Genomic DNA, 22,066 nt, shown 5'->3' with positions numbered 1-22,066 from the left:
GCATAGGAATCTAAGGCTGGATAACCTGGTAATTCTTTTTTTTTTTTTTTTTTTTAATTTTTTTTTCAACGTTTATTTATTTTTGGGACGGAGAGAGACAGAGCATGAACGGGGGAGGGGCAGAGAGAGAGGGAGACACAGAATCGGAAACAGGCTCCAGGCTCTGAGCCATCAGCCCAGAGCCTGACGCGGGGCTCGAACTCACGGACCACGAGATCGTGACCTTAACCGACTGAGCCACCCAGGCGCCCCAGATAACCTGGTAATTCTTGATTTACATGCCACCTTGGCTGGGCCATGGATGCCCAGATATTTGGTCAAATTTTATTCTGGCTGTTTCGATGAGAGTGTTTCTAAATGAGATCAATACTTAAATAGGTGGACCTTGAGAAAAGCAAATTTCTCTCCCTAATGGGGTTGGACCTTGTTTAACTAGTTGAAGGCCACAGTACAACAAAAAGATCAGCCTCCCCCAAGCAAGAGAGAAGACTCCAGCAGCCTGCTTCAGACTTCATCTGCAACATCATCTCTTCCTGGTTCTACAGGGGACAGCTTTCAGACTAGAATTGCAACATCAACTCCCTAGGATCCTCAGCCTGCCAACCCACCCTGCGGATATTGGACTTGCCAGCCTCTGTAATTGCCAATACCTTATAATAGATCTGTTTCTCTCTCTATACACATCCTATTGATTCTGGTCTTTAGAGCCAAACCGTGGGAGAGTCACAGAACTTGAGATCTGGAAAAAATCCTTTAGATCTCCCTCATTAGAACAATAGAAGATGGGAGGGCCGCTTGGGTGGCTCAGTCGGTTAAGTGTCTGTCTCTTGGTTTCAGTTCAGGTTTGTGGGTTCGAGCCCCGACAGCTGTCAGTGCAGAGCCTGCTTAGGATTCTCTCTCTCCCCTTCTCTCTCTGCCCCTCCCCCACTCACCCTCTCCATCGCTTTCAAAATAAATAAACTTAAAAAAACAAAAAGAAACGTTAAAAAAAAAAAAAACCAGTAGAAGGGAAAGAAGACCATGTTTTAGAGACTTCCAGTGGCTTGTGAAGACCACGCAGACAGTAAACAGATGTGGGCTAGCTGCTGGCTTGGAACTCCCTTTCCAATCTCTTTTTCACTGTCCCCTTTGACTCACACACAGGATGCAGGTGGGGTTAGTGAGGGGACAGAGCTCTCCTGTGTGTTTCCCAAATACATTCTCTGCTTTCCTTCTCCAAACATGGTATACTATTGGTGTTGGCTCCAAACAGCCAGTGGTGGCCGCCACGGCACATGCCCATATGTCACTATCCCGCGATGCCAAGCACCTCACAGGTAGGTTGTGCCCAAGAGCAGGCCAGGAGCCAAGTCGCGCAAGCAAGGAGGTCCCTTCTTCTCAGCCTAACCAGCATTGACGGCTTCCTCTCCTGGTGTGATTTTAGGATTTCCCATTCTCCTCCCTACCGCATTTCCTGCTTAAAATAACTTTTTTTCCCAAGTCCCTTTGGCTGCTCTCTGATTCAGGCAAAACTAGAGAGGCAAAGAAAAATAAAAACCGGTCAGTTATTTTGGCCCATAGGTCACGCTACAGAGACACCAAATAATTACCTAATCCTGAACCTCACCCACTCTGCCCTTATCACAGCCCTGAATGTTTGAATGTTTTGCTTGCATTGTTCAAAGACCGGCTTGTCAAGTTCAAATTTATACCTTCTTGATGGGAAGGACAGGTGTAGGCAAGCGTTATGGCTCTTGTATGTGGACCACTCCGGACAAAAGTATGAGACATCTCTGCATTGCCCATTGCTTGTCCCCACCTATGTTTCAAACCTACTGGTCTTCCCAGCTGCAAATTTTTTGCTCCAGTCAAACCGGTCTCTTGATTGTTCCCTAAACTTGCCTTGTGTTTTGCAACTAGAAACCTTTGCCCCCACCACCTGCCCCCATGGGATGTCTTCCCCACCTCTTTCGACCTAGCCAAATCAGATTCATTTCACCCTTATTCAACGCCAACGGCAGGTCGGCATTGGGCCAGCACCTACACACGTGTTATCTCATCCTGCAAGGTCCAGCAGAAATTCTTCTTATCTGTGAAGCTTTCTGGGACTCTCCCAACTGGAAGTGGCCATTTCCTCCTTTCTCTTATGCTCATTTTCTGTACTACTCATTTGGCACTTAATGCGTCGTAGAACTTTATAATCATTCACTCATTCATTTTATTTAAACAAGTACTCACTGAATGACTATTATGTTCCTGAAACCGTGGTAGGTGCTGGAGGTACAAAGATGAAGAAGACACCCTCAGTTGTCTTCATGAAAGTCAGTCTAGTGGTGAAAACCGGCACATGAGGAGACAGTTGTCATACGATATGGCGGATGCGGGTCCAAGAAGGTTTCCTATGTCATCTCTGTCCCGGTTCAGTCTTGATGAATGAGTAGAAGTTGTTCAGGTGAAGGTTGGGAGAAAGCATGTTTTTAAGAAGGACAGAAGGACATGGGCCCAGAGCTGGGGAACAGCAGAGTGCGTAGAAGGAGATTGTAAGCAGCCCCCTCTTGCCGGGGCGTAGAATGTTGCTAAAGCACAGAATGTGCCAGACATAATGGGAGAGTCTGGAATACCAGGCTTAGAAGCTTGGATTCATCCTGGGGGTTGTGGTGTGCCATCAAGGGTTTAAGGGTTTTAAGCAAGGGATCCACCCAAAATTGGCAGTTCAAGATCACTCTGACTACAATGTGAAGAACGGAGAGATTTGAGGGAGGGAGCTGTAAAAAGGCTGTGGTGAGAACCTAGGCAAGAAATAAGAGGGCAGTGATATCTGCCCCAGGAATAAGGATGCTAGATTTGAGAAATATACAAGATGTGAGATCATCTCAAAGTCAGAGCTTTGAAGGGCTTCACAACTACAAGTGTAGAATATAAATATAATGCAATGTAGGGAATCCATTATGGAGATTGCAAAAGTGTTGTCAGGGGAGACAACTGTCTGTTGTCAGGCTGAGACTGTCTTAAAAATATAAAACAGCTCATAGATTCGTCATTCTTATAACCTGAATATTTGTATGCATCACCTCTCTTCTCCTAGACTGTAGGCTCCTTGAGGGCAGGGGCCCTGAAAACGCTAAAGCACATCTAGCTCTTGTGACAAGCCAAAGCCTCTGCTCTCCCTGTTCGAAGGAGGTAGATTGCATCCTGGGGAACCACGTTGTACAGTGGGCAGACCAAGAGTTTCTGCAGCAGGGGCAAGGCAGGGAAGAAGAACCAAGACATGTTTCTAACAAACCATGAGGGGGATAGCCAGATCACAGCTGGAGCCAGGCAAGGCCAAGTCCACATCTTTATTCTGCCACCAGCCGAGTTGTGTGATCTTGGGCAAGTAAAATTCTCTTAGCCTCACCTCTTTTATCTATTAAATGAGAATAATATTACCCGCCTCCCCAGGTCAATTTCAGTACTATGTGAAATAATAAGTGGACACCTTCAGGCACGTACCTGGTACTGAGGGAGCACTCATTGTTATAGGCATAGGTGTCAAGGTGTCGGTGTCTTTTCTTGTCTGTTCCCCTCACTGCTCTGCGGGACCTCTGAGGGCAGAGACTATGTCTTACTCATGGTTTACTCCCATTTTCTACCGCAGTGCCTGGCACACAGTAGATGTTCAATGAGTTCGTTGAATGAATTTGTATTATACTTACAGTGTTATCTCAGAGCCCGGCCAAGGGCTGTTATTCCAGATTCACAGCTTACCCCCTGAAAGAGCAAAGCCAGGATACAAATTTGACTAAGATCAAAGGGGCAGAGATTATTCTAATACAAAGTAGAGCGTTAGGTTCTCTGAAGCTTGATCCTGTTCTTCCTTCCTTTTCCTCCTCTCCTCTTCCTGTCTCGTTCCGTTCTACATCTTGGTCCAAGGCCATCTCATTTGCTCACATGACTTAGATCTATATGTTGACGGCTTTCCAAATGTATGTCTCCAGCCCTGACCTCTCTTCTGAAGTCAAGATCAATGGATCCAACTGCCTCCTTGACATCTCCACCGGCAATTTCATGTCTAAAATTGAACCTCAGACATTCCACCTAAACCTGCTCTTCTTCCAGCATGGCGCTTCTCATTGGGTGGCACCATTATCCACCCAGATGCCCAAACTCTTCATCTGGGACCTGCAACACCTCCTTCTCCCTCAGTCTCCACATCCAATAAAGTGCCAGACCTCCAAAGTCTATCTAGGCCCTCTCCTCTGCTCACAATCCCTATATTCAACACCATCATTCACATGGAGAGGGTACAACTCCTCTTGTTGGCCATTCTTGCCTTCTTGCTTCTGTTTTTAGACTGGGGCCAGAGGAATATTTAGAATTACATATCAGACCACATTATGTATTTGTGTAAAAGCCTTTAAAGGCTTCCATTACACTTGGGGAATTTCTCAAAATGCTTACCGCACGTGACCTGACAGTCCTTCATGACTGGACGTCCTACTGTACCCCTCCCTCCCTCTGCTTCCTCACCGACCTCCCTTCAGTTTTGCAAACACCCCATCCTTCTCCAGCCATGAGGGCTTCAAATCCACTGTTTTTCATGGAAGGCTCCTACCCGTCCTACTCACTTGGGTCACTGACAATTTCATCTGCTCATTTTAAATGTTCATTCCTCAGCAGGGCCTTTCTCCTTCAAGCACACATCACAGTTCTTCCATAACCCTCTTATTCCCTTACAGCACTTAACACAATTTACAAATATACTCATTTGTGTGTTTGACATCCATCCCCTCAGCCCCACCCATGTGCACGCTTCTCCCGTGTTACCCATGGCCTTGTCTCTGGAGCCCAGCACAGAGGGCTTGGTGCACAGAACATGGTAGGTTTTTGTTGAATGAATGTGGTAAAGGCTGTGAGAAGCAGGCAAGCCAGGGGTTGGGATTGTGCAGTGGAGGCAGGAGGACCTCTGAATGGTGGTGCAGAGAAGGCTTCCAGGAAGGTAAGGATTTGGTGGAAGGTTTGAAAAATGGGTGGGATGGAACCATCCAGGGTGAGTAAGAATAAAGGAGCCGGTGGAGGAGCTTTCCATGTGGATAGACAGCCTGGTAGGAGAAACCCCAGTGGGTTGTGAGAAATGGCAGGTAACCAGGATGTCTGAAATATAGGGCTTGGGACAGGAGGTAGACTGGAAAGGGTGTGCAGAGAGCTGGCTTAAATCTCCAGGAGGTGCTGATGGGTGGCCAACAGGCGTCTCCTGGACCAGATGGTCCTTCTCTTTCCGGAGGGATTGTTCACAAACACCTGTGTCCCTTCTGAGCTTTCAGGAAGGAGTTAGGGCCTAATACGGTTCAGCCCCTGCCGCTCCTGCCCCACCCCAGCCCCAGGCATCTGGTTGGTAGGTTTGGGCCAAACCCTATTTGCAGTGGAAATGGAATGTTGCTTATTTTATGATGTTAACTGTTTCATCTAGTTCCACATTAGAAAACTTGGGACTCTGGACAATTTATAGGAAAAAAAATTAGGACAGAATTCAAACAATTCTTCCACAGGCATTTGACTCGTGTTCGAATCATGTCCAGGTGTGAACCCTCGTGACTCACCGTTGAGGCCTCTAGAAAAATTCATCCAGCTACACACAGGACTTTCTGAGCTTGCCGAAAACACATGCGTGGCTCCTCTATCCAATGGATTAATGTTTAATTATTTTTTTAATCTTTATTTTTGAGAGAGAGAGAGAGAGAGAGAGAGAGAGAGAGAGAGAGAGAGAGAGAGAAAACGAGTGCGGGAAGGGCAGAGACAGAGGGAGACACAGAATCTGAAACCAGCTCCAGTCTCTAAGCTGTCAGGACAAAGCCCGACACGGGGCTCGAAGTCACAAACCGAGAGATCATGACCTAAGCCGAAGTCGGACGCTTAACCAACTGAGCCACCCAGGTGCCCCTGGATTACTGTTTTAAAGGGACATTTATTAAGTGTTTTACCACTTACCCTGTTAGGTGCTTTCCATGTGTTACCTCATTTAGTCCCCACCCTCATGCCATCAGGGAAGCACTCAGATTTATCTTGTAGATAAGGAAACCAAGCTCAGAAGGATTAAGTAACTTGCCCCACATCACACAGCTTGTAGGCGTGAAGGCTGCATTTGAATGGAAGTCTGTCTGGCCTACATCCTGTGCTCTGAGCTGGTAAGTAAGCTCTGTGGCTCTCCAAACGCAGGGCGTAGTGACTGGGTTTGGGGGAACCATAAGGATTGCTTTTTAAGGAACTTTTTTTTACTTTAAAATAATTACAGACTCACAAGAAAGTTGCACAAAATGTGCACTTGCATAGCTGTAGTACAATACCAAAAACGGGGGATCGACAGCTCAATCCAGAGTTGTGAGTTTGAAATTCAGATTTCACTAATTTTACCACCCAGGTTATTTTTTAAGTGGTGTGGAGCTTTCAAGGGTAAAACCAAACCAACAAACAAAACCTGCACACTTTATGAAAGGTCCTTTTGAACTCCTTCTGCCCTGGGCCCTTGAACTCTCACCGATGTCCTAGGCTTCCTGAAACAGCAGGTCTGAGGAGGGGAGGAATCAATACACAGAAAGATCCATTTCTGCCATCATGGGCTCCAAAGAAATGCTATATTGCCATGGGACCTCACTGAATCCATGCTGCTTCAACAGGAGAGGGCTTCCAGCAGGGGAACCCAGAGGGACCTGGTCAGACTGCCTGAGTCTGGTTGTTTGGAGGCCTCTAAAACCCTTGGGGCTACCTAAGACCTGGCTCAGCCAAAATGTCTCTTTGCTCCCATTGTCTGTCTCCTGGCAGCTGATGATAAGTGATAAGCATGGGAGATAAAACAGGTTTGGGGCTGTGAACCTGCCTGAATCACTGGCAGCCAACCAGGCCATTTTTATCTGGAAAAACTCCCCCCAGGACAGCCCAAATGAGTGTTTGGGAACCTGACTCAGGGAACAATGGCGGGAAATGGAGGCCCAAGCTTGGGCGTTAGGGCCCTGCCACCCACACTCCCCTTGCACTGTTATTCCTGGCGAAAACAGAGATTTGCTTTCATTCAGACAGACTCTGTGGGAAGAGGTGCAAATGAGGTTTTAAAATTAAAAGGAAGTAGTATGATGACAAGGGAAGTGATAGGAGATTATTTTCCAAGCTTCAGAGATTTCATTATAAATGATTCTGAGAACTCCCTCCCCGGGTATATAATGACAGCCGTACTAGTAACTGTGGTAGCTCCTTGCCCACCAGGCCAGATGTCGAAGCCATGTCGGGGGTTAATTTCCTTGCCACACGGTTTCATTTAAGAATTTGAGAGACCCCAGAACAAAGGAGAAGTCAGACCTTAATGATGCAGGAGACGGTCATCCTTCTTGGTGTGGCCATAGGGCGATTGGGTTCTGGCCCCAGGTAAATCTGGTTTACTCATCTTTAACCCTGTGGAGGAGGCCATCCAGTTAGACTGACATGCATCGATGTTGCTAGAGATGACTGCTGTACCAAATGCTCAAAATCTCTCCGTTATGGTTGTGTTGCCCCCAAATTCGCATGCTGGAGTCCTAAATTCAGTGCCTTAGAATGCGACCTTATTTGGAAATCATTGTGGATATCATTAGTTAAGGTGAGTAGAGGAGAGGAGGGTGGACCCTAATCCAGTACAACTGGAGTCCTCATAAAGAGGGGAACTTTGGACACACACACACAAACACACACACGGAGAACACCATGTGAAGATAAAGGCAGAGACAGGGGTGATACTTCTCAAGGAAAGGTGAAGACGGCCAGCAAACCATCAGAAGCTGAAGAAAGGCATGGAACAGATTCTCCCTCAGAACCCCTAGAAGGCAACTGCTCTGCCAAACCCCTGCCCTCAGACTTCTAGCCTCCAGAACTAGGAGACCATAAATTTCAGTCCTTGAAGCCATCCAATTCCCACTACTTTGTTAAAACAGCCCTAGCAAACCAATAACACTCTCTCAAGAATTTTGTTTTAGAAACTTGCTCAGAATTGATTTCAAGGTCACTGGCTCATGCTGTGTGAAGTCCACCTGCCTTCCACTCTCAATATTGGAGTGGATCTTGCCATATTTATTTTCCCAACACTTCTGTTCTCAATAACGCCTATAAGCAAAAACAAAGCAAATACCCCAAAAATGTTTGCTGGTGATTATGCTTAAATTAGAGCCAGTCAGCTCTTTCTGAAAACTAAAAACAAAAACCAGAACTAAAACCTAGATGTACGCCATTCAGGAGATATTTCCTGCTGGTTCTTAGTCCAAACGGGTGAGGAAACACTAATGGTGGAAAAGTACCACTGTGTTCTCAGCAGGCACATCACACCTGCATTGGGCATAAACAGCTCCTTTCCCCTGGTTCTCGGATGCACAGAGAAGGGAGAGGCTCTCTACAGACCCAGGGGAATAACTTGCTGGCAGAAAGATGACCTAAGGAAATGACAGAAACTGCATAAACATGATCCACAGCCCTGGTGGTGGTGGGGAGTCCTTTCACTGCAACCATCCCAACAGTGCCCTTCAGCAGAGACAACCAGGACCTGGGCTCCAGCAGGCCCTAGAAGGAATCCCTGTGACCAGAGGTCACTGGGACACATATCTCTATAGCCATGGGGTCCTGGCACTTGTGGCCCAGCTCCAAACCTTACTTGCTCTGGAGTGCTGGCTAGACATAGATCAGTTAATCTGGAAGACACCACTTGGAACCCCTAGGACTTCCTGTTCTGTTTTGAGATACTCTTGGGGCCTCCTCTTGGAGTGTAGGTCGGACTTGGGCAGTTGGCTACACGGATGAACAGAAGGGAGAACAGACTTCTCCTTCCTCCTGTTTCCCCGTGTTCCCTCATGCCTGACACACAGCCTTGCTTGGCCTTTGCAAGGTCCTCTGCTTTCCCGCCTAAAGGTGAATGGTTTTGTTACAGGTGGGACAACAGAGAGGCATGCAGGTGTGGGGAGTGGGAGAGGGGGTTCTGCCAGCAGGCTCGGTCTCTACGTTCCTCCCAGTGGGACTGGGTTTAAAAGATCAGAGCTGTGCCCTTTGAGGAAACAGCCAGAACTCTCCTTCCCTTAAGTGGGAAATCTCTGGTCCTCACCACAGCTGCTCTGACCTGGCTTGTCTCCAGCCTCCCTCTCAGATGACCCATTCTCTGAAGGGTGCCTGGGGCAAAAGATAGGGAGACCCCCAGGGAGTGCCTGAATGGTCCAGCACCACCCAGATGCTCACCCAACTGGAGAACTGACCTCCATAAATGGCACCACCTCTTTTGGCCACGGATTCACTCATTGATCCAACAGGGTCCACCTTGGAGGCTTTCCAGAATCCCTTTTCTTTCTAGCTTCCCGCCCTTTCACCTCCTCCATAGTCACCTTAGTCTTCTCACCTCTCTTTCCCTGCCTGGCCCCACCTCTATCCCCAGAAGGTATAGGTCTCATCCACAGGTGCCTGGGCACCCCAGCAAGAGGCTTAAGTCTTCCAAACTCTACAGCATACGACATCAACACAAACCTTTCCCTGGCTACTGGTGACTGCCCTTCCTAACTCAGCTCAGATGTTTTTAGGCCAACAAAATCTGTTTGTTTAAACTGTCGTACAGGAAAACCCAGGCAGAGGTGAGAAGGGAGGAAAACCCTGTCCTGCCACAGAAGCAGAGCAGCAAAGAAATCCCAGCCCAGCTGCACACCCTGAAGCAGCGACCAGAACTAGGCACTCGGCAGGCACACTGGCCCTGGCCTCACGGCTGCAGCTCAACCTTCCCAGCAGGGCACACAACGGGTTAAGGAACTACATTTCGACGAGTACTGTGGCCTGAAACTCAAGCTCCCAAGGTCTCTTTCAGAGTCCAGGGCCAGGGAAGTGTCTATTGTCAACAAATGCCACCACCGGACCAATAGCAGGCCAGAGTGTGGTTCTGAGATAGGGGCCTCTGTGTGTCACCAGGCAACGGGCACAAAGAAGGCTGGATCAACCAACCGCCCAGCAGACAGTGACAGTGCCCCACAGCCCCCCTGCACCTCCAGCTCCAGCAAAGCCAGGTGGGAGAGCCACTCAGTCCCAGAGTCCCCCAAGATCACATTACCATCAGTCTCACAATTTGGGGGGAAAGGAGATGGTGTAGAAAAGGCTTTATTTGGAAACTCTAGTACAATTTGGTTTATTAAGAGCTGGGCTGATGGCAAAGGTGAAGATTTTCAAGGGAAAAGGAAGTAAATGTTGCTGCAAACCATAGCAAGGCTCATACACCTTTCCTTCGCTCCCTTCCTACAAGTCAGGAGATGGCCACAGCCCTAGGATCCCTCACCCAGACCTCCTGGCTTTCCCTGGGGAATGCTGGGTGGGATGCTTGTGACACATTTACTAAATTAGGCTAGAGGAGAATGTAAGGTGAAACCTAAGAATGTTTGTTTCTCATCCCTACAAAGTACACTCCCTTCCTGTCACAGAGCCAGAGCGGGTCCAGCCATCACCCAGGGAAAGCCTTCTGATCTCCAACGAACGGAGACTTGAAGAAACATTTTTATTTCATCACGTACATCTTCATTCAACATTTAGAGCAAAAGAGGGCCTCAGCTAGGTGCTGGGGATGCAAAGATGAGCTGGTCATGTTTCCCACATGGTCTGACCTTCCCCAAAGGTTCACCATCTTACCCACCCTATATGCTGAAGACTCAGATCTACCCTCCCAGCCCAGCCTATACCCCTCCTCTCCTAAGCACCAACCCAATATATCAAGTAGTTTTCTAGACATTTCCTTGTGGTTTTCCACAGGGCCCCACGCTCAAGGCTTCATCTCTCTACCACCAAACCGGTTTTACCACATGAACTCTTTGCATTAGTGGTTGATACCACCCCTCCATGGGGTTGAAATGTGCCCCCCTGAAATTCAAATATTGAAGCCCCAATCTCCAGTACCTCATAATGTGACCTTATTTAGAAATAGGGTTGTTAGAGATGTAACTAATTAAGATGAGGTCGTACTGAAGTAGAGTGGGTCTATTCCAATATGACTGGTGTCCTTATAAAAAGGGGAAATTTGGATACACACACAGGAAGACACCATGAGAACAGACCTAGGGAACAGACAACCATCTATAAGCCAAGGAACACCAACGGCTACCAGAAGCCAGGAAAGAGGACTGAAACAGATCCTTCCACAGAGCCTTCAGAAGGTACATGGCACAGCCAACGCTTTGATTTCAGACTTCCAACCTCCAGAATTGTGAGACAATAAATGTCTGTTGTTCTAAGCCATCCCATTTGTGGTACTTTATGACAGTAGCCCTAGGAAACGAACACTACCTCCATTAAACATTGTCCAAGAAAGGAGCCTAGGAGGGACGCCTGGGTGGCATGGTTGGTTGAGCATCCAACTCTTGATTTCAGCTCAGGTCATGATCCCAGGGTGAGGCTCCATGCTGAGCATTGAGCCTGCTTGAGATTCTTTCTCTCTCTCCCTTTGCCCCTCTCCCCAGCTCTCTCTCTCTCTCTCATTCTCTCTTTCTCTCTTCTCTCTTGGAAGAAAGGAAGGAAGGAAGGAAGGAAGGAAGGAAGGAAGGAAGGAAGGAAGGAAAGAAGAAAAGAAAGAAAGAAAGAAAAGACTGGAAGCTTCCATCGTGTCCTCCCCCCATCAACACTTCCACTCTCCACCTGTAACCAACAATAAACCACTAAACATTGCCCATTACACCTGCAGGACACCTTGCCACCAGCCCACTTGTCTTCGTTCCTGCTGTCCTCACCTTGGAGCAGGCTGCCATTATTTCAACAAAATCCTTCCTAACTGCTGCCCCTGCCTCCAATACCACCTCCTGCCTAGCTCTTCCTCAAATTCCAGCTGGAGTCATATTTCAATGTGCAAAGAGGAGATGCCTCTTCCCTCCTTAGAAGATGTTCCCCCTTGCTATTAGAATGGAGTTTTCTTCCCCTACAGGGCTAAAGAGGTAATGGGTAATGTGACCCCTGGTTCCCTCCCTGTCCCCATCTCTTGCCAGTCTCTTTCCAGTAGAGTCCTCCAGCAGTCCCAAGCTTTTTTCTCTTCCTTAAATGCACCAGGTTCTATCTGGCCACCAACACTTACATATGCTGTTCCCTCTGTCTACAACCCATTTCCCCACCCTCTTCATCCACAGGCTTTTACTTAAATTGCATTGTAATTGCCTCTTTTTCTATTAGTGTCCCACCTCGATGGTAAGCTCCTAGAGTGGAGTAATTCCATCTATTTTTTTCATGGGTATATCTACAGTGTCTGGCATGGTGCCTGGGACATAGTAGGTGTCCACCAATCATTTGCTAATTGGCCAACTGGTAGACAAAAATGCAACTCCTAACCACGATGAGCTCAGTCCAGAGGGAAGACAATAGTGTGGACAAAGAAGCCCAGTAACACAGAAATAAGACCCACCTTTGACTCAGCCTGAGGAAATCAGGGACATTTCACACAGGCAATACCATTTAAGTTGGGCCTTTAAAAATGAGTAGAAACTGGCCAGAATGGAGAAGGAGCAGGGTAGGGAAACTCATTTTAGGCAAAGAAGATGCCAAGGGCATGCTTAGGAAATTGTGGGAATATTTTGTGTGCCGAGAACATGATTCAGCAGATATGGGCTGGGGGCAATGGACTATGAATCTTGCAAGGAACTTATTTTTGCATATAAACCTCAACTTTTCTTAGACATGAAAGAGCAAAAAGTAAGTTTGTGATCCCTTTTTACAGTCAAGGAAGGGGATCTAAGTCCAGAAGCGCTGTTCCCTGAAAATCCTAATTCTGTTTGTTCCTAGATGTAAAACGTTTACCTCTTCAGAGCTCCGGCTAAATATTACATTTCTTTTTTTTTTTTTTTTTTAATTTTTTTTAACGTTTATTTATTTTTGAGACAGAGAGAGACAGAGCATGAATGGGGGAGGGGCAGAGAGAGAGGGAGACACAGAATCGGAAGCAGGCTCCAGGCTCTGAGCCATCAGCCCAGAGCCCGATGCGGGGCTAGAACTCACGGACCGCAAGACCGTGACCTGAGCCAAAGTCGGACGCTTAACCGACTGAGCCACCCAGGCACCCTTAAATATTACATTTCTACTGAAGCTGAGCATCCGGATAAAAACAGCTGGGACCACAACTGCATCCACTTTCCCCTACCCCAACACCCCTCAAACTCCTGACTATTCTCAAAAGAACACAGGTTGAGTGAGTAAATGTCTAACTCCTCCAAATGTCCTGGGGGATGGAGGGGAGGGGAAGCTTTCTGGGGATACCCTTTATCATTCTGAAATCTCTCTGGCTCTAATCTAATTTCAGTTCCTCTTATTAGTCTTTTCATATATAAAGAATAATCTGTCTATATCCCCTGCATAAAATCATTTCCTATACTTGAAAGCAAGAATTAAACCACCCTTTGCCTTCTCTTCTCCAAAGAAAACAAATTTGCTTCCTTAACTGTTTTCTTGCAGAATCTATCGTCTCTTTGCCAACCTTAACTCCTTAACATCATTCTAATATTTCCCTCTCTCTCTCTCTTGGAACCAATGTATGGACCAGAACAGGAGAGAAATCATAGAGCCAAGATAGTTTTTCTTAAGATAGATGGGTGACCTGGATTAGCAAGAAAAAGAGTCCCTTCTGCACAGGAATATCTGCATGGTCCAACACAGTTCAAGTTCAACCCAGGGAAACATATGTCTGCTATTGCACATAGCGTGAAGCCTGAGAAGGTGTGCACGGGATAAAGGAAGCCTGCTCTACCATGCCACCACCCATGGATCTATAGCCTGGAGCCAGCGCTGTGGTCAGAACATGGACAGGTGAGTCTGAGCACAGGCACACACACAGCTCAAGCCCAAGGGTCAGCAGTGGCCCAGCAGTGGCCCAGAGCTACGAAGTCATTTTTTGTGGTACAGGAGTGAGACATCATAATCAGCATGTTAGTACTGTTCAGGCAGCTCAATCTCATGTGAAAGAAATACCATGCCAGCCAGCAGAAGTAATTGGATTGCCAAGCCACTTTCCAGGAAAAGGGACATCTGGTTGACCTCATGGATGGGGTAGAGGGTCAGAGATATTCCCCAAGGGAAGAAATAAGGACAAAGCCCACTCAGATCCCATCTGGAATCAGGGCGCCCCACCTGGACAGCACTGCTGGCTCTGCCTGGTTACCAAACACTAGAAAGGCACTTAAAACATTTTAGGAAAGTCACTCTAAAGTGTGTGTGTGTGTGTGTGTGTGTGTGTGTTGATGCATGGAGGTCCAAAGGTGTGAGGCCTGGGCAAGGGCTTCTTTCTATCAGAGTCTAAGAAAAGTACAGGCTTGAATTCAGGTTGGGGTGACTTCAAATCACTCATCCTGACCATTATAAAATATTGGGAACCATACAAACCATAGCTTTTTATGACAAAGCTAACATGTCAAGCTTTAGAGAATAGAGAGGAAGATGTGGGTATACCTGCTGCATTGTCTCCTTCCTCCTTGTCCTGTCAAATGTTCTATTCCTGCCCCCCATCTGCTCTCGTCAACCTTGCCTTCCCAGTAGGTCCTACCTCCATCATCCTTCTGCCCTTCCACCTCCACTTTGCTGTGTGTGAGACGGTCCCATAACTCGGAAGCCAGGCACGAGGCGCTTCACTTTCTGGTCGCATAGGGCTGGAGTGGAGGGTGCACAGGGCAGGATTTGTTGAGCAAGCCAGAGTCAGGCAGAGACTAACTCTAGGGCAGGGCAGGGCAGGACCTAGAAGAACAAATTGAAGATTAGGGTTATTTATGTGTCCATTTCCAGCCCTAGGCGGTGACTACTTCCCGGGAGGGACTTACCTGCTAGTCTATCTTCTTGCATCCCTTGTGCCTTGAACAATGCCTGTCACCATGTTTGTGATAAATGAGAGGATAAAAAGATGAAGGGCCAAAGGGCCCTGCCTTTGCCTGTTGAGATTGGCTCAGGACTTGGGGCAGGCTCGACTCTGTAGGTAGAGCCATGGGCAGATCCAGCTATAAGGAGTGGAGAAAACCATAAAAGGAGGTGGACCTGAGATTAAATGTCCCTTCTCTCACACCCCAGAGGCATTTCAATGTGGTTCCATTCCCTCAATGGTTGTGGCTCAATGCTGTCCTCATGTGACCCCCCTAACCCCACAATAGCAGTGCTGTCCAGGGGCACCCCTCCCTCCCATCAGAGTCACAGGAATCCCTAGGCTTCCCTTTGAACCACATCGCTGCCACAGCAAGCCACATCGGAGTTGTGAAATGTCCAGTGGGTCACTCTTACGTTACAAACAGTCCCCAAGCAAGCCCCCCACTAGCAATTGTCAGCTCGTGTCCTGTGCTCAACCACCTGGGAGATCTATCAGTTGCTGTTTGCAGTCACCCAAGCACCCCAGTTTCAAATAATTAACTGCTCCCTCGGAATGCTTACCTTTGCAAAATACCGCATGCTCACCTGAGCATAAAGAGGCTCCTGATAAGACTATCAAAATTGCCTTTGAATGCTGCATAATTTATGGTTAGGTTCATACCCTTCACTAAGCTCTAGGTGACAGCCTGGCATGCAATTAACAAAACAAAACAAAACCTGGCCTCTGAACTGTTAAAAAGCCTGTCCAATAGTCCTGTCTCACAGATGGTGCCTCTCGGTGCCTCCCAGCTGAGAGTAGTCGTGTGGAAGGGAGTATCACTGGAGAGGAGGCCCCGGAAACATGAAGGCAGCTGCTGCCGGCTGTGTTGGGAAAACAAGCTTTGAAACTCAGGGCTGGGATGGGCTAGCGGGGATCAGATATAGCTAGGTGAGGGGGATGGCTAATGCCTTGCTCCCTGAAGGCTGTTTCTCCTGGTTACATGACTCCTGCTGTCGCTGTGCCCCCTCTCAAACCCACCCCAGCTCAGCGGAGCCAGCAGGCAGAACTCTGGACAAACTGGCCACAGAGTATCCCCTGATAGTAGGGGATGCTCATCTGGCCCATGAGCAGCATTACCTTTTTATCAACATTCCAAATGGAATTTTAACACTCCTAGCACCTGCCATGTCCCTCAAGGATTCCTTTCACACATAGAAACCTTTGTATGCCACCTCTCTCGCCTCGTGGTAATAAGACTCCTTTGAAATAACATTAATAATAACAGCTAATATTAATCATGCCCTTAATAAGTGTCAGAAACTATAGTAAGTTGAAACTATATTCAGAAACTACACTAGGGGTGCCTGGCTGGTTCAGTTGGTGGAGAGTGCGACTTTAAAAAAAAATTTTTTTTTTAATGTTTATTTATTTTTGAAAGAGAGAGACAGAGCGCTAGTGGGGAAGGGGCAGAGAGAGAGAGAGAGGCACGGAATTTGAAGCAGGCTCCAGGCTCTGAGCTGTCAGCACAGAACATGATGCAGGGCCTGAACTCATGAACTGTGAGATCACGACCTGAGCTGAAGTGGACGCTTAACTAGTTGAGCCACCCAGGCGTCCTGAGAGTGTGACTCTTGATCTCAGGGTTGGGAGTTCGAGTCCCACTTTGGTGTAGAGATTATTTAAAATCTTACAAAAAAGAAACTACACTAAATATTTCTATAATTGTAACAGTATATGATTAGTCCTATTGTGGGTACTTTATACACATTATCACTCAATCTTTCACAATAAGTCTGCAAATTAAAAAGAAAGCATCCAGGGATGGCTGGGTGGCTCAGTTGGTTAAACATCCAATTCATCTCAGGTCATGATCTCACGGTCTGTGGGTTCGAGCCCCACATTGCGCTCTGTGCTGACAGCTCAGAGCCTGGAGCCTGCTTCAGATTCTGTCTCCCTCTCACTCTCTGCCCCTCCCCTGCTCATGCTCTCTCTCTCTCTTTCAGAATGAATAAACATTAAGAAAAAGAAAGAAAGCATTCATTCTTTTACCATTAAGTACGATGTTATTTGTGAGTTATTCATAGATATCCTTCATTAGGTTCCCTTCTATTCCTAATTTAAGCGTTTCTATCATGGAGAGGTACCGAATCTGTAAAATGCTTTTTCTGTATCTATTGATATTTTGTCATTTATTCTATTGGTATTGTATGAAATTAATTGATTTTCAGATGTTAAAACAATCTTACATGCCTGGGATAAGGCTGGTCATGGTATATTGTCCTTTTTATAGGCTGCTACGTTTGGTTTGCTGGTATTTTAGTGACAGTTGGTCCTTTTGTTCTTCTTTTTGCTTCCTGTATGTGACCTGTCTATTTTTCCCTGTGCGATGTGTCCGCATCATCAAAATGGTAAGAATCCAAAGATTGAGAAGGTAGCTGGATCAAGAAGCCAGCCAGTTGACAATTGTCTGGAGCGCCCTCTATAGGAGGTCTTGGAAGAAGTACAAAACACAACAGTTAACTCAAGATTTCTACAAACCACTTATTATATCAGCGGTTCTCAAATTGTAATGTGCAAAAGAATCACCTGCAGCGCTTATTAAAACACAGAATCTTGGGGCACCTGGGTGGCTCAGTCGGTTAAGCGGCCGACTTCGGCTCAGGTCCTGATTTCGCGGTCCGTGAATTCGAGCCCCGCGTCGGGCTCTGTGCTGACAGCTCGGAGCCTGGAGCCTGTTTCAGATTCTGTGTCTCCCTCTCTCTGACCCTCCCCTGTTCATGCTCTGTCTCTCTCTGTCTCAAAAATAAATAAATGTTAAAAAAAAAAAAAAACACAGTCTTGGGTCCAACCTTCAGTCTGATTCGGTGAGTCTGGGGAAAGACTCATGATTTGCATTTCTAACAAATTCACAAGTGATGCTGATGCTGATGGTTCATGGATTATACTTTTAGTAGAACATTTTTATAGACTGGCTAATTGTAAGTTGCTCAATCTCACTCTGAAATTCACAGAATCTTACAAAGGAAATAACCACCCCCCACCCCCGACGCCTTGAAACAATAATACCACCAGCAAAGAGAGCATCCATTATCCTGATCTTCATTTCTAATTTAAAAACAAAATTTTTTTTAGTGTTTGTTTATTTTTGAGAGAGAGACAGAGTGTGAGCCAGGGAGGGGCAGAGGGAGAGGGAGACACAGAATCCAAAGCAGGCTCCAGGCTCTGAGCTTTCAGCACAGAGCCCGATGCCAGGCTGGAACTCATGAACCGTGAGATCATAATCTGAACTGAAGTCAGACACTCGACTGACTGAGCCACCCAGACGCCCCTTGATCTTCATTTCTAAATACATTCTCTGATCCAAGGAAGCAAGGACCTTTGAGAAATAGCTAACTCTAGGGCTGGGACAAAAAAATACAAAATGAGCCTGGAGCATCTTATAATGTAGAGAAAGTAAGGAAATAAAAAGAACAAAAGGATGGAACATGTCAAAAGACTGAAAAAAATATCCATGAGTTCATACGGATATAAATAAGTGAATGAACAAATAGGGAAGAAAGATGAACTTCCTTACAGAAGAATCTAAATAATATATGTAAATATTCTCCCTTCCAGGAGGTGAAACTTAATTCTCATCCCCTTGGGTATGGGCTAGATTTACCAACTTCCAAAGAAGTGGGTAAAAAGTAACTTGATGGTGGAGGAACATGGCAGATACCACGTTGACCAAGTGATCTAGGTCAACATCACCAGTGATAAGTCATCTCTGTAGCATGTGCCCCAATAAGATGCTATGAGAAGGGTACCTTACCTCTGTGATATTCCCCCCAAGTCCCATAACCCAGTTTGATCATGAGCAAACATCAGATAAACTCAAACTGAAGACACAAACTGGGGGAAAAAAACACAAATTATGTAGTTGCTGGAGGACTTGTTTCCAGAATATGTAAAGAATTTTCAAAACTCAGTAAGAAGGAAACAATCTGGATAGTTGGAGACATATTAGGGGTTACCTGGGAACAAGAAGATGGGGGTAGTGGAGAAGGGCAGAAGGGGGCAATTCCTCAGGGGTGCAAGAAAACTCTGGGGACGATGGCTATAGTCACTATCCGGCTTGTAGTGATGCAGTGATCACAGGTGCATATATATGTCAAAACCAACTAACCAGACAGTACATTTTCAATATGTGCATCCTGAATACTCTCAATGACTTTTCCTTATCTTTTCCTAATTTTCCAGAGGATACAGGGGTGAGGAATCTTGTCTCACCGGGTAGAGCCAATACATACCCTTTCCCTACGAATCACGTTCCTGGGAAGGCAAGGCAGCCAGCATTTATTGTGTAGTTATTATGTTCCTGGAACTTTCACACAGTAAACTCAGTGAATCCTTGGAGCAATCCCGAGAGGAAGATGGTAATAATGCCGCATTCCAGATTACAAAGATGAGCCTCAGGCAGTTAGGTAACATGGCTTATTATACAGCTAGTCAATAATGACAGAGGAATTGAAAAATAGTTTATTCAAAACCCAGGGGCAGGAAGGGGAATTTGTGTAACTATATTATCATAAATTACTTCCATCTCTGTTGAGTAACCTAATGCCATCCAGTTATGACTGAAACAAAAAACTCAAATAAATTAAAATAAAATATTGTTTATTAAATATATAGCAATGCTTTATATTGACAATAAGGAGGATCTTTTTTTCATAGTATCTGTATTGCATTTTTATTGAAAATCTGTTTTCTCTATTTCCACCCCATTAAATGAATATGGATAAATATTAAAGCAAATAAGACCTGACTGGGGCAGCCACATGACTCCTTCTGGCCTCAGCTCTGGGTCAGATTGTGATTTAGAAGGAAGGGGCAAAGCAAACCACTGAGGGAGCTTTTGTTGTACATGGTAGCCCTGTTCTAGGTGATGCCTCTGCCCGCCTGGTTTTCTGAAATCTCCCCCCTGGATTCTCCAGTCTGGTGTCCACTCTGTGGGATAGCCATTACTTCCAGAATCATCGATGCCCACATTTCCTAAACCACAGCTGGGACTGTGGCACCCAGGGACGTTGCGCTGGACTCTGGACTGTCTGGGCAGCATTCTATGGGTTGCTGGCATGTATGAGCTTCGCACCTCCCACATCACAGACTTCTCTCCTTGTGTCTCCTCTGTCACAATCTCAGCTGGACTCCCAGCCTCCAGGCAGAGTGATCTTTCTGAAATGCAAATCTGGTCACGCCATTTTCCCACTGCCAGCCCTTCACTGATGCCTCGTCACCCACAGGCTAATGCCTGAGCTGTTTATACACAGCATCTTCATGATCTGCCTCAGCCTATTATTGTAGCTTTACTTCCTGTCCATCTCGCCACCCCACATGCCAACCAACCCCCGTTCCAAGAACAAGCCCCATTTCCTCTTCCTCTGCCAGGAAGACTCTCTCTCTCTCTCTCTCTCTCTCTCTCTCTCTCTGCAAGCTCCTACTCAACCTCCAAGTTGAGCATATAACTCAGAGGTCACCTTCTCCAAAGTGACCTCCCTGACTCTTCAGGAGTTTCCTTTTTTATACTCACCAAGCACTTTGTTTCCATCCGCATATAGCCCCAAGCAAAGCTCTCTCTGTTTCCATATCTGGATCTTCCTATAGACTGAACTCCTCAAGATGGAAACTGTTGGGTACATCTTTGTGTAACCACGGTGCCAGCTGTCTCTTCGTCTTACAGTTCCAGAGTCCACATGTGTTGTCTGTGTTTACCCCAAGGCCACCTGGGTGCCCAGTTCAATAGCTCTAGACCTCTGATCCATCCAGGAGCAATGCAGACTTTGTGGGAGCAGTGAAGAGTGACTCACAGGGCACACCCCACCACAAACAACTGAAAACTGCTCATCAGTTGTCTTCCCATGGAATTCTTTCCTTGGACAAGCTACAACCAGGGGCTTTTCTCTCTTCCCCTCCTCCAAAGAGTACCTGTTGCCTTGGCTCTTCTCTGTTTTTATATACATGTATATAAATGTTGCTATCCATGAGACTTGATCTTAAAAATGCAAACAGAACAGGGGCCCCTGGGTGGCTCAGTTGGTTAAGCGTCTGACTCTTGATTTCGGCTCAGGTCATGACCTCGTGGTTTGTGAGTTCAAGCCCTGCGCGGGGCTCTGTGCTGACAGCCCAGAGCCTGCTTGGGATTCTCTCTCTGCCCTTCCTCCACTCGTGCTCTCACTGTCTCTCAAGAATAAACACATAAACTTTAAAAAATGCAAACAGAACATAAGACTGTAAAAAAAAAAAAACTGAAGTACCATATCTCTTTTAGACCCACTTCCCAGAAATGACTGGTCTGAAGTTTTCGTAACTAACGTCTCATACTTAGATCTTTATTTCATGATTTATCCATCCGAGACAGTATCTGTTGACTCCTCAGGATGAATATGGTGAAATTAGTACACATACTACCCCTCCCACTTACCTTCTCTGTTCCCTTTTCTCTTTTTTGATCTTCGTGATAGCCTTAATTTGAGTTCTCCAGATGATTATCGTTAAACAACATACTTACACCTCTATATCTTGATCTATCAAATTTACACAGACTTATGCACTAGCTCTTTAATAAATGCACCTACACAGCCACCTCCTTCTATTTTTGTCAACCAACCACATTTCAACATGTCAAGATGGTCATAATATTTGTATGTTGTACAACAACTATAATTCAGTTTGCTTGGTCTAATGGGTTGATTTTTTATTTTTTTTTATTTTTATTTATTTTTTTTTTTAATTTTTTTTTTCAACGTTTTTATTTATTTTTGGGACAGAGAGAGACAGAGCATGAACGGGGGAGGGGCAGAGAGAGAAGGAGACACAGAATCGGAAACAGGCTCCAGGCTCTGAGCCATCAGCCCAGAGCCTGACGCGGGGCTCGAACTCACGGACCGCAAGATCGTGACCTGGCTGAAGTCGGACGCTTAACCGACTGCGCCACCCAGGCGCCCCATGGGTTGATTTTTTAAATAGCAAACCAATAAATAGAATTCAAATAGTATGACTACGTAACTATTATTTGCTCTAGAATCGTGTGGTGTGGCTGGGTTATTAAGGAAATGGAACAGACAATGGTCTGGGACTGACCCGTGAACGCCTGTGGTCGTGGGAACTCTTTTGATTGTACATCCTAATCACCTTTTAGAGTGACAGTAATTGGTCTCTTCAAGCTTCCTTCTTCCTCTTAGGTCATGTGCCAGGAAGTTACCCTTTCCCTCTGAATCCTTGGATTTATTGCCACAG

General features: G+C 46.3%; 1 long non-coding RNA gene across 2 annotated transcripts; it reads right to left on the bottom strand.

Annotated features, from left to right (window-relative positions):
• Positions 1–1,079: 1,079 nt before the first annotated feature.
• Positions 1,080–14,679, bottom strand: LOC147576645 (uncharacterized). 2 transcript variants are annotated; one of them, XR_015241442.1, is made up of 4 exons: positions 14,504–14,679; positions 7,309–7,401; positions 3,675–3,729; positions 1,080–3,563 (listed from the first exon to the last, which is right to left on the bottom strand). It is a non-coding gene; the product is annotated as an uncharacterized LOC147576645 (long non-coding RNA). The 2 variants fall into 2 exon arrangements; XR_015241441.1 differs by having other exon boundaries at positions 1,080–3,729.
• Between the last annotated feature and the right edge of the window lie 7,387 nt (positions 14,680–22,066).

This window comes from Puma concolor, chromosome D1 (genome assembly GCF_028749965.1).
Source record: "Puma concolor isolate L17-30 chromosome D1, mPumCon1.1.hap2, whole genome shotgun sequence".
Classification (NCBI taxonomy): domain Eukaryota; kingdom Metazoa; phylum Chordata; class Mammalia; order Carnivora; family Felidae; genus Puma; species Puma concolor.
The sequence above is the reverse complement of the archived record's forward strand: the minus strand, read 5'-3'. Positions and strand labels throughout refer to the sequence as shown.